The 12,039-nt window shown below is 38.7% G+C and overlaps 1 protein-coding gene across 2 annotated transcripts in view; it reads left to right on the top strand.

The window, feature by feature from the left end:
- Positions 1 to 12,039, top strand: part of NELL1 (neural EGFL like 1) — an 831,926-nt gene that overhangs the window by 799,768 nt on the left and 20,119 nt on the right. The gene's annotated exons all lie outside the window — the stretch shown is intronic.

The raw sequence follows: 12,039 nt of genomic DNA, 5'->3' as shown, positions 1-12,039 counted from the left end.
AGTCTGTGGTTACTCATGCTGCTGTGAAATATTTACCTCTGGGTTTATGAGCAGGGAATTTTAAATGGTTGTACTCAAACCAAACAAAGCACTGTCAACAACAAAAAAATCACCTTTCACTCATTCCATGAGCATTTGTTAAGAAGTCTGGTCTGTGCTAAGTCAGTGTGCTAAGTCTTAGACACACAAGGAGGAATATCCTTTGGAGTCTGGAATGGGGGAGGAGTGGGGAATGGGGAAGGATGGGGGATAGGCTTTGGGAGAGGTTGAACTGTGATTAGATATAAAAGTAAATAAAAAAATCAGACTTTAAGGAAAAAATTGCTCACTCTTTCTTGGGTCAGGGCATGTGGAGATGGCAATGTATGTAAAGAGTCTTTCACAGAAAATACGATTTTTTTCATTGCGTCTATGGGATAAGAAGGAATTTGTTTCTGGGAAAAATAGATATTAAGTAAGTATTCCAGGCAGGAATGGCGGGCAGAGTCATGAAAGAGATCTAACTGTGTCCAAGGAATGGTGGAATTTCCAGGATGGAAAAAGTACTTGCCACCATGAGAGTGTTGTAGGTGGGGAGCAATAAAAAAGGAGCCTTACAAATAAAGGTGGAAACCAGATTATAAACTGTCTTGTGTTCTAAGCTAAGGAGCTAAAAGTCATGAATCTTACTTCATAATATCAGTGTCTTGATGTTGTTAAAATATTTATCTGTATGAATTGCCATATAAATATATTATTTAGCTCTAAATATAGTATTATTTCTCACACACTTTTAAACCCTCTATCATATACATGTTGTTGTGATTTCCACACCTGTGCTGTTTTGCTTCTCCTAGTCCTTTCCCTTACATTGTCTCTTCTGAGAAAAGTGAGGCCATCAGAATTAGCTGGCAGTTGATCATAACCCTTATCCTACAGCTACTAGGTGCTAACATCTTGTTCTGTAGTTCTCACAACAAACCTTCCAACTGGGTGTGTTTCCCCATTTTATAGAAGGAGAAAATGAAGAACAGAGAGGTCTATTCTCTGCCACATGGTGAGTAACAATTTCTCAACTGAGCAGTTGTGAAAGGACTTACTAAAGCAGTTAGTTTGGGGGCACATATATGTAAAATACAGACTTAATTGCACAAAAGTTTAATTTTGTGCAAATTCCTACATATATTACTTTGTAGCAACTCCAACTGCATCATTTTCCTGCTAAAATATCACTGAGATGACAGAGTAGTATGATCAGATTGTTCCTCTGACTTCTCTTTGAAGAGATGTAGACAGAGAAGACAGTAAGATGCTTTGATAATGGTCCAAGCAGTAGAAATGGAGAGGTGTATTACTGGGTAGATGGTTAGCCAGCCCTTGTTGGAGTTAGGCCCTTCTGCAGAGACTAGGACACAGGAGCCATATATACAGGTGCTGGCTGTTTTTTGGCAGCCTTGAGCTTTCCTAAGCAGGAACATAATTAAGGGGGGGTTGATCCAATAAGGATATGCTCTTGCATATAGAGCCTGTGCTAGTGTTTGTTCAAAGGTTTTACTGTGGTGAGGTGAGGTAAGGTTCACAAAATCAATTGTGCTGATTTTGTGAGGGTTTGCAGTGTTTATCAGCCAAGACTGAGGCATCATCAGGCATCATCAAGAGGAGGATTCAGAGGAGCCTGAATGAAGTTTGCTCAAAGAGAGAATCTTTGCGAGTGGCCTCCTTTGCTTTTCCTTGGAAACCAACTTAGTTTTGGTCTTTATGGTTTTGCCTCCCCTCCCTAGGAGGAAAAACACAGAAAGGAAAAAATATCAAAATAAACAGAACTTGTCTCCTAAAAGTCTAGAGCAGAGTGGGCTAAAGTCTCTTATTCCTTGCTTCATTTTCCCTTGACTCAACAAATGCCTTCTAGACCTTTCCAGAGGATATCCCTTCAAAATAGAAGATACCCCCAAATCTATTTTTACTCAGTTCAGTTGGCTAGAAGAAGAAATATAAAGAGAGGAAGTAGATCCAAGAGAAGAAATTGTCCAAGAAAAGACACCATGAAATGATGTTAAGATTTTTTTTATAGCTTGTTAGTTCTCTCAGTAGGTGTTGCCCTTCTTGGCACAGTTGTCCAAATTGTTATCCTTCATCAATATCTTAACTCTCCTTCTATTGAGAAAGAGATTTGGGAAGAGCTTTGACAAATTCCTAGAAGTTAGGGACCAAAATAAACAGGGGTTGAAGGAGAGAATAAATGATAGGCATGGGGGCACCTGGGTGGCTCAGTGGGCTAAGCCTCTGCCTTCGGCCCGGGTCATGGTCCCAGGGTCCTGGGATCGAGCCCCATATCGGGCTCTTTCCTTGGCAGGGAGCCTGCTTCTCCCTCTCTCTCTGCCTACTTGTGATCTCTCTGTCTCTCTCTGTCAAATAAACAAATAAAATCTTAAAAAAAAAATAATAGGCATGGATGGTCTCTGAATTCTTAGGGGCTATGTTTGGACCATCTTGCTGTTTGGATTGCGACCTGGTTTTAGAATTGTACCACTGACCATAATTTTTTGACCTTTATTTCTATGTAAGTTGTAGGATGTTTCCAGTAGTAAATGAAGTTACTCTGAAACCTCTCTGTGAAGAAATTATTTCCATCTGACAACTTGTTTGAAAGAATGATTTATCAAAATAGAGAGTTAGTTTCGGTTTTCACCCCACCTGGATTCCCCATGTGTATTTGTCACCAAGGACTTCATTTTCCAAGTCTTCAATGCGGATAGAAAAATCATGTTTATCTCTTCATTACTTTCTCTCTTTGGCACCTGCTTATAAACACTCATTAAGAGACATAAAAGATGTTGTAATAAATATTGACAGTCCAGGAAAAACTGTTTAGTTCTAAAAAATCTCTTTGTCATCCTGAAGCTGGGTTCTTCCATTCTCCTCTATCCTGTTTTCCATCTATTACCACACATAGTCTAACACTGGAATTACAAACAGTCCTAGGAAGGTAAAAAGTAATTATGCTGAGTGACATAAGTCAAGCTGAGAAAGTCAGTTATCATATGGTTTCTCTTACTTGCAGAACATAAGGAATAACATGGAGGACATTAGGAGAAGGAAGGAAAAAGCGAAGGGGGGGGGGAATCGGATGGGGAGATAAACCACAAGAGACTGTGGACTCTGAGAAACAAACTGAGGGTTTTCAAGGGGATGGGGGTGGGGGGATGGGTGAGCCTGGTGGTGGGTATTAAGGAGGGCAGGTCTTGCATGGAGCACTGGGTGTTATACATGAACAATGAATCTTGGAACACTACATCAAAAACTAATGATGCACTGTATGGTGACTAACATAACACAATAAAAAAAAAAGATACAAAGTTAAATTAAAAAAAAATAAAAGTAATTATACCAGTTGGAAATAGACAATATCTTAGAAAATATACAATTCCTATACTGTAACAAAGAGAAAAATGGAGATCCCCAAAGGACAAGCATTCTTTTTTAAATCCCAGCTCAACCAGATTCCAATTTAACACATGTGCATGCAATTCATACTGTGACCAGGGCAAGTCCAGGTGAAAGACACTATAAAGGTGCTGTGGGACACACAAAGATAAGTAAAACCAGACTATTCATTCTGAATGGATAAGGACATTAGAAAAGTATGTTCATAGCTCTGCATATGATGTCATATAATGCAGATACAAAATTCAAGTGCAAGAGGGAAATTCTTTCCAGTTGAGGGTGAAACTTCATTATATAATAAAATGAATATAATAACAGAACCTGTATGGCTCAGTGTTAGGCATTTAACAGCTTATAAAAACATAACTGCTCCACTCAGGGATGCAGATGCAGCTCTACCATAACCCACCCTCTCACCTATGAGCAGATATATAAGAACATAAATCTAGGGTTGTTGGCATCAATACTGTAGCTTCTCTGCAATAAAATTCTCTTTGGATAGCAAGTATTTCAATATTTATAGATTTTTTATTTTCTCCACTGGTCAGAATTATATTGATTTTAAACAGACTTAATCACTAGTTAAAGAAGCATGCGTTATTCATGGCAGAAAGTAAACCACCTTGGTTGATTTAGAAAGCTATTCTGCTTTTATTCTACTCCTCTTTTCTTATTTAGAAGGAATTGTTTTCTCCATCTGCAGTAGAACACCTTTATTTGTACAGCCTATAAAGGTGATCTGTGACCAGGGCAAGTCCACAGAGTGTCAAGAAACTATATTCTTTTAATATTAGTCACTTAATATTAACACCAGATTTACTGAGTAGGGCTCAGAGAGAGCTTAGAGTGTTAGCACTTCTGAGTTTGGCTGGCCAATGTACTGGTCAAATCCGTGAGAATCTATGAAAATTTAGAATTCAAGTGGAAATCCTCAGTAAACAGATGAAGGTGTCAGCTTAGAAAGAGCTCAGGACTGGCGGAGTGGATTTGAGTATATCCCAAAAAGATGGGACAAGGGAATTCATGAGATGAGATGGAGACTATGAGAGGAAAAAAAATATAGAAACAGTATGATCAAGAACAACTATAATAGCTAATCATTTTTGAGAATTTACTACCTGATAAGCATTGTAGTACATGCTTACGGAAATTACCAGGTTATCTCAGGAGTCACTATTTATCCACATTTTTGAAATGTAGGATGTTAAGTAAATTTACCAGAGTCGTAAAAACAATGGGTTTTGGGATAGGACTGGTGTGCTGGTGACTCATTTGTCTTCATTTGCCTAGAAGTTTCCTAGTTGTAGCGCTGAAGGTCAACTATCTCAGGGACTCCCTCAGTCCTAGGCAAACTGGGACAACTGGTCCCATTAACTGGTACCCAGAGCTGCTGGATTCCAAAGGTTAGGCTTTAGTTGGGATGTTATTCCTCTTGCACTGAGGAGAAAGAGAGCCAATGATCAGCAATGGGATTTTGGGAAATGTTAATGACTTAAAAATTGGAGAAGTCTACAAGGTCTTTACTTGTAGGACCATGTCTGTATTCTTTGCCTATTTTATCCCCAGTCCCTATCACTATGTCTAGGACAGCAGAGATGCTCAAAAATACATTTGTAATTAGTAAATTGATGATTGACGCTTAATGATTGGATGAACGAAGAGGTAAGAGGATGAATAGGGCAGTATCATATCCCACAAGGATCAAGAAGAGAACTCTTAGACTGAAATGACAAATATTGTAACAAATGCTATTATTGATTAAAGGATGGTGGTTTTGTGAACTACTGGTCATGAGAAACTTTAGGATTTAGACTTTGAAGAGAGGGTCGCTTGGAAGCTTACAAACTTTGGGAGAGGATGAAGATACATCAGCGGGGGTGCCTGCTAGTGGTAGATACTGGGAAGCAAGAACTGGCTCTAGGGACTAGATCAGGAAAAGGTGAGCCCAAACAAGCTGCTTTGTTTTTCTCTTTCCTTGGCTTAGAGAGGCTGCTCAGTTCAAGGAAAAGGGCAAGACTTGTTGGAGACTAACAAAATTACACCCTGAGCAATAAGAGAAACACCATAGGAAATGGTTTCTTCCCGACTCAAGAAGGGGTGGAGGCTGCAACAAAGAGGAGTTGACCAGGAAGAACATTAGAACTTCCTAAGAGATCCATAATGGCATCTCAGATAGACCCAACTACGGCTCACTTCTCTTTTAGTCTCTTCCTTTTTGGTTGGAACACTTCATGTTTCATTAAACTGAGATGAATTTAAGTCCCTTATTATGCTGATGGATCTCTTCTGATGGGTCCTGTGTGTGTCGACCCCATCTTTAACAGTCTGTGTTTTAAAGGAACATGGTACCCAAGTACAGTATGACTAGCACACGAGAGAACATGGCTATCACCTCTCTTGTTCCGGACCTGAAACTTTCTGAGAAGGTTATAATTTCATTAGCCGTGTGTTTTGCAAGCCACTTCACACCTCAGATTTATCTTCTTGTTTCTTTTCACTTATTTTGCTGATGCGCAGCATGTGTATTTTTCCCTGTGACTTTCTCTCTGCCACTGTAGAAGAAGCGGTATTGCTTTAGCTATGGCAGAGGCATCTGCACCCTATCTTGTCTATCATTAATAAACCCTCAAGCTCTGTTCTCATTTCCAAGCTACTAATGTCTGGTAATGATTTCTAAGTCAGAACACACACACAGCTGGATATTAAAACCCCAGGTTAAATTTTGTTTTCTGACACATCACCTGTTTTGAGTTTGGAAGTAAGACTAGATGTGTTATGAAATTTATCCAAGAAGGTGGAATATGGGGTAATGAAAAAATTCACTCCTTTGACCTAACTGCTGCCAAAGCCTTGACAAAAATGTTTCCCTTAATATCTGAAATCAACCTTCAGAACTTTCGGCTCCTGAGGCAGGTACCATTACTGTTGTTATGCTATTAAAATGTCTGCAGAGCCGTTTTTCTCGAAGGGTAGGAAAATTGTTTGGGGCTAGGTTGGGATTGGTTTGATTGCTGCTGATATAAACATTTCTGAATTGTGTTTTCTTACATGCCCAAATAACCCAAGAACCTCAAATTAAAGAACAAAACAGATTGACTAGGCAAAGCAGACTTTTTTTTAAAGCAAAATTGAGTACAATAATAACAGCTTTCAGAAATTTTGAAAATGTCAGTGCAAGAAAATTAGTTCTAATGTCAGCCTAGTCATAGAATTTTATTGAGGAAATTCTCATCTGAGCATGGAGCATTTAAATAATGAATTTACAAGGAGAAACACAAAGAAATCACAGAAAGCCATTACTTACAATAAGAAAAAACAAGTACACTTTAATGATTATAGATTTGAGTGTGGAATATTTTGCCTGATTTTTGTTTCATTGCCTCTTTGTCATTGGAGGCCTGTCAGATGATTTGGGTAAGTATCATGGGTGAATGTCTTTGTGTTTGCTCAGCAGAGAACAACAGTTGCAATATGTAAATAGGGTGCCTCTTCCCTTTGGATGCCTTGGGATATGTATAATAGATTAAGTTGGCTTTGTGCAGAGCAAACAGGTCTGTATTACCAAGAATATGAATGATGTCAGTTTCCATAATTGCTAACATCTGGCTTTCCATAAATCTGTTAAATTGCATGGAAGCAGAATTAGATTTCTGTGTCATAAGTAAAGCAATTACATGGAACTCTGTAGGCAATATGGTCCTATATTCCAACTGTGAAATCCTTTCATTTTGGAGCAGCAAAAGGAAATCCAGGTTTAGTCCCTTGCTTTGATGGCACATACTAGGTGTGTTTGTCTTTATGCTCAGGTTTCTTGATTTATGAGAGGAAAGCACTGCATATATGCTTGCAACTTTATAATGCAAAAATAACCAAATGTTTTTAAAAAATCAGATTATAGTTGGCCATTAATTGCCAGTTTAGAGATATTTGAGAGAAGACCATAAGCTAAGGACCCTTTTGTAGCTACTGGTTGGAATCTTGAAATTACTCTTCCAAACAATTTCTGAAGTGCTTGGTTAATGGGTCTTCCTCTGTCCTTGTCCTCAAGCATGTGACAGGAAACAGAAGTGAGGACAGAAGAAGGAAGGTTGCCTTCCTATTTCAGTGTGGTTACTGTTTTGCTATATTTATTGTACTTTGAACCCAGACTAATGGGCTTTCCCAGATGAAAACTCAACAATAAAATGTGTTCCCTGAGGGGGGAGGTTGCAATTATGTCTTATGCTTACTGAACACCCATGAGACCAAAATTTTACAAAATGGGCTTTATGGTACTAATGGTTCAAAAACTTTCTAGATTTAAGTAAGTTAAATAAAGACATTGTACAGCCGCAGTGCATTCTGGTGTGCTTTGCACAGAGAAGAGAAAAAGGAAAAGAGATTTCGTCCTTGCCCTCAATAAGCTCACTATCTATCTATGGAGATGGGTAGATTAAATGTGAATTCCTAAGAGATAAATGCAAGGATAGCATTGTTGAAGCCAAGAGTCCGTGGCTCAATCAACTGCACCACCCGGGCACCCTCACTGGGAGGTTTAACCTATTTATACCCAATATAGTAAGTTAGATTAAGATCAGTATAAATTAACTTGTTCTACACACTAAATTTCGAGTTAAATATGTATAAGTTTATAGGCATTTAGTTAAGGGTTATGGCTAAATTAAAGAAAAAAATAATAAAAAGTAGCATTTTTTCTTAAAGTACTCAGAGCAATAAAGCATTTAAAAAGGCATAATATCAATTTTACTGGTAGTGTGCTGTACTTAGATATTGTTTCAAAGTTTTTCAAAGATTTTCTGTGAGTTATGCCATACGATTGCAAGATAGAAACAGTCTCATTTACAAAAGAGGAAACTAAGGCACAGAGATGAGTGGGTGGTCACACATCTAGTACCATGTTAGAGCAAGGGATGTATCCTGGGCCTTCTAATACATGCTGATTTGCAGAATGAGAAATGCTGATGTTTGATCCTGATTTTGAAGACGGCACAGGAATGAAGATAGCATAGGAAGAGAAGTGCTTACCTCATCAACTAATTAATTTGTATGTCAACCCATTTCATACAGGCTAAGAAAAAGTGGAGTAGGGATGGGGAGAGCACTCCTGTAATAAGAAAAGACATAACCAAGGCACAGACAGAGAAAACAACACAGACTGTTTGTGGATCATCCATTGTAAGGGATGAGACAGAAGCTAACAATTGAAGTGTTAGGTCAAGGCTTATATGATATTCCAGGAGTTTAAATCTTCTATTATAGACATCAGTGATCCACTGAGAGATGGTAAGTAGAGGAGTGACGGGACAAGTTTGCTTTTTAGAATGCCACTCCCCTGTGAAAGGTGTTTAGAGTAGTGATTCTTATCTGGCTGAACAGAGCCCAGATGTCTGGATCCTACTTTACACCAATTAAATCAGTCTCTAGTGGTGGTGAGCCTGGGCACCAGTCTCCTCAAATGTTTCTGTCAAGCCCACCATCAAAAATCATGGGATTAGAGTGAGAAGTGATTGGAGTCAGGAAGACCAGATAGGAGGCTAATGCAGTAGTCAGGGACATGTGTGAAGAGCTGAGCTAAGACAGAATTCAGAGAAATCTGAATTCTGTTTTTTGTGATTACATGGGTGTTGAGCCATCAGTTTATCTATCAATTAACTCTATCTGTATCTTCTGAACATCCGAACTGGATTGTAAATGTGATGAGACAAGTGTAAGACTGAATATTTTAGTTACCACTTTCAGCAAAAACTGAGGAGTGAGAAAAATGCAAAATCACTTTAGTATTGTTCCAAGACAGGATATATCACCAACATTCTCACTGTGATGGGAGTTCAAGGAGGTGAAAGATTACTATGAGTTAGTACAATATTAAGAGATGCTTAATTGAGGAGACAGGGCTTGAATTTTGTCTTAAATATCTTATTTGATTTTGAAAAGACCATAAATTGGAGTGCCTGCATGGCTCAGGCGGTTAAGCCAATGACTCTTGATTTGGGCTCAGGCCATGATCTCAGGATTGGGATACTGAGTGGGGTTCTGGGCTCTAGGCTGTGTGCATGGAGCCTGCTTAAGACTCCCCCTGTCCCTCTCCTTCTGTCCCTAATCCCCTCCCTGCTCACATGTGCTCTTTCCCTCCCTCTCCCTCTCTAAATAAATAAATAAATAAATAACTGATCAGAAATGAGTTGGGTATGGTTTTAAAGATTTTTTTTTTATTATTTATTTGACAGAGATAGAGAGAGAGAGACAAAGAGGGAACACAAGCAGGGAGAGTGGGAGAGGGAGAAGCAGGCTTCCCGCAGAGAAGGGAGCCTGATGGGGGGCTCCATCCCAGGACTCTGGGATCATGACCTGAGCCGAAGGCAGACACTTAATGACTGAGCCAGGTGCCCCAGGTATGGTGTTAAATAGGTGATAAATAAGCATCAGAGAGGCTAAATAATGTGACCAAAGACATATAGTCATGTATAAAATGCCTTGTATGTAGTAATCACTCAATTAAATAGAAGAGTATGGTTTCAAACAGGGGTCACTTGATTCCCACATCCAATGCTACTTTTAATTGGGAAGAGTTAGAGGAATAAAACTGGCGAGATGAGAAAGGTTTCTAGGTAGGAGCACATAATGGTCAAATGGGTTGGGGACAGCATGGACTCTATGAGGAAGAGTGAAGATGTAACTGAGGTCAGATTATAGTTGACTTGTGGTCTAGGTATTGTAAGTTGGGTTCATTTTCACAGTTTTCAAGGGAGAAAACATTTTTCATTAATTAAATGTCTTTACTGAGGCCATGTCAGATGGGACACAGACAAAAAAAAAAAAAAAGTCTTGAAATAAGCTTCTAAAAATATTGTATGAACTCCATCACACTTTCTGCTTTGTACCTCTGCTGTGAAGCCAAGTTTTATACCAGTAATGCTACATGCAGACAGCAAGGAAAAATAGGTCATTTCTTTCTCGTTATGTTTAAGTCACAGTAGTTTCAAATTTCTAGGAAATTTGAGTCATTATGTTTTCAGAATTTTGACTAAAAAGAACCCATGTAAGATCTTATCCTTGAAAATGAGTTTCAGTATCCAGGTGGTAAATAGTTGAAGGTAGATAAAAGCACACAACATTCTAGTATGCTGAAGGATGACTTGAGACCTTGAGTTGGCACAGAAAAGAACTCTCCTGCATGTATTAGAAGGCCCAGGATACATCCCTTGCTCTAACATGGTACTAGATGTGTGACCACCCACTCATCTCTGTGCCTTAGTTTCCTCTTTTGTAAATGAGACTGTTTCTATCTTGCAATCGTATGGCATAACTCACAGAAAATCTTTGAAAAACTTTGAAACAATATCTAAGTACAGCACACTACCAGTAAAATTGATATTATGCCTTTTTAAATGCTTTATTGCTCTGAGTACTTTAAGAAAAAATGCTACTTTTTATTATTTTTTTCTTTAATTTAGCCATAACCCTTAACTAAATGCCTATAAACTTATACATATTTAACTCGAAATTTAGTGTGTAGAACAAGTTAATTTATACTGATCTTAATCTAACTTACTATATTGGGTATAAATAGGTTAAACCTCCCAGTGAGGGTGCCCGGGTGGTGCAGTTGATTGAGCCACGGACTCTTGGCTTCAACTGGGGTCATGACCTTGGGGTCGTGGGATCGAGCCCTATGTCAGGCTCCACGCTCCATGTGGAGCTTAGAACTCTTCCCTCCTCTCTCTCTGCCCCTCCCTGCCCCCTCAAATAAATAAATAAATCTTTAAAAAAAAAAAAAAAGTCTCCCAACCAGAAGCCTACCAAAAGTTACTTCTGTGTACTTCCATGTTGCCTTGTTATCACCATTGCAACATCAGCATTTTACACATCATCACCAACTTTTATAATATCCAGTGTGCATAAAGACATTGTGTGTAGAAGACTTGCTAAAAATATACTAGAATCAGTGGTATCAGCATCTGAAGGATACTTGAAGGACATAGAAGTAGATTAATCAATGGAGCAGAAGATTCTGACAGACAAATGACCAGTATCTTTAAATAGTGTAAAGACTGTCATAAATAAAGAAAAATCAAGTAGACTTTCCTTGAGTGGTCTCAGAGCTAAAACCAGTAAGTAGAAGTAAATGGAAAATATAGTTCATTTCAATTTAAGGAAGACATTTCTAAAAGAGTTATTCAGTGATGGAATTGGCTGTCTTTTGAGGTAATAGATGGCCCACTGGAGAAAGGCTCAATCCAGGACTGGACAGCTCTGTGTTTGGGATGTTGTTAAGGTCACTCAAGCTTTGAATGTCAGAGAAGGCTGACTGGATTTATGCTTTCCTTCCATATTTAGCTGTCATTCAAAAACAGCAAAATATATGTGTGTCTTCCATCAGCATCCATGCCATGCCTACAATAGCTCTTAGATGGGTTTTTTTGTGGGAACAGAAATGTTTTTAGCCCTTAGGATGGAAAGGATTCGATTAGGCAAGGCACTTACCAGGAATTATTCCCTCTTCTTTCACCCTTGGCCCGAGGATCTGGGGGCAGTCTAATTGGTTCAGGGTTGTCCTAATTGCCCACTTGTTCCTAATAAGTGGCTAATCTATTCACATCTTTACTAAAAGACCCA

This window comes from Mustela putorius, unplaced genomic scaffold (assembly GCF_011764305.1).
Source record: "Mustela putorius furo isolate JIRA1106 unplaced genomic scaffold, ASM1176430v1.1 tig00003859_pilon_pilon_pilon, whole genome shotgun sequence".
NCBI classification, from domain to species: Eukaryota; Metazoa; Chordata; class Mammalia; order Carnivora; family Mustelidae; genus Mustela; species Mustela putorius.
The sequence above is the reverse complement of the archived record's forward strand: the minus strand, read 5'-3'. Positions and strand labels throughout refer to the sequence as shown.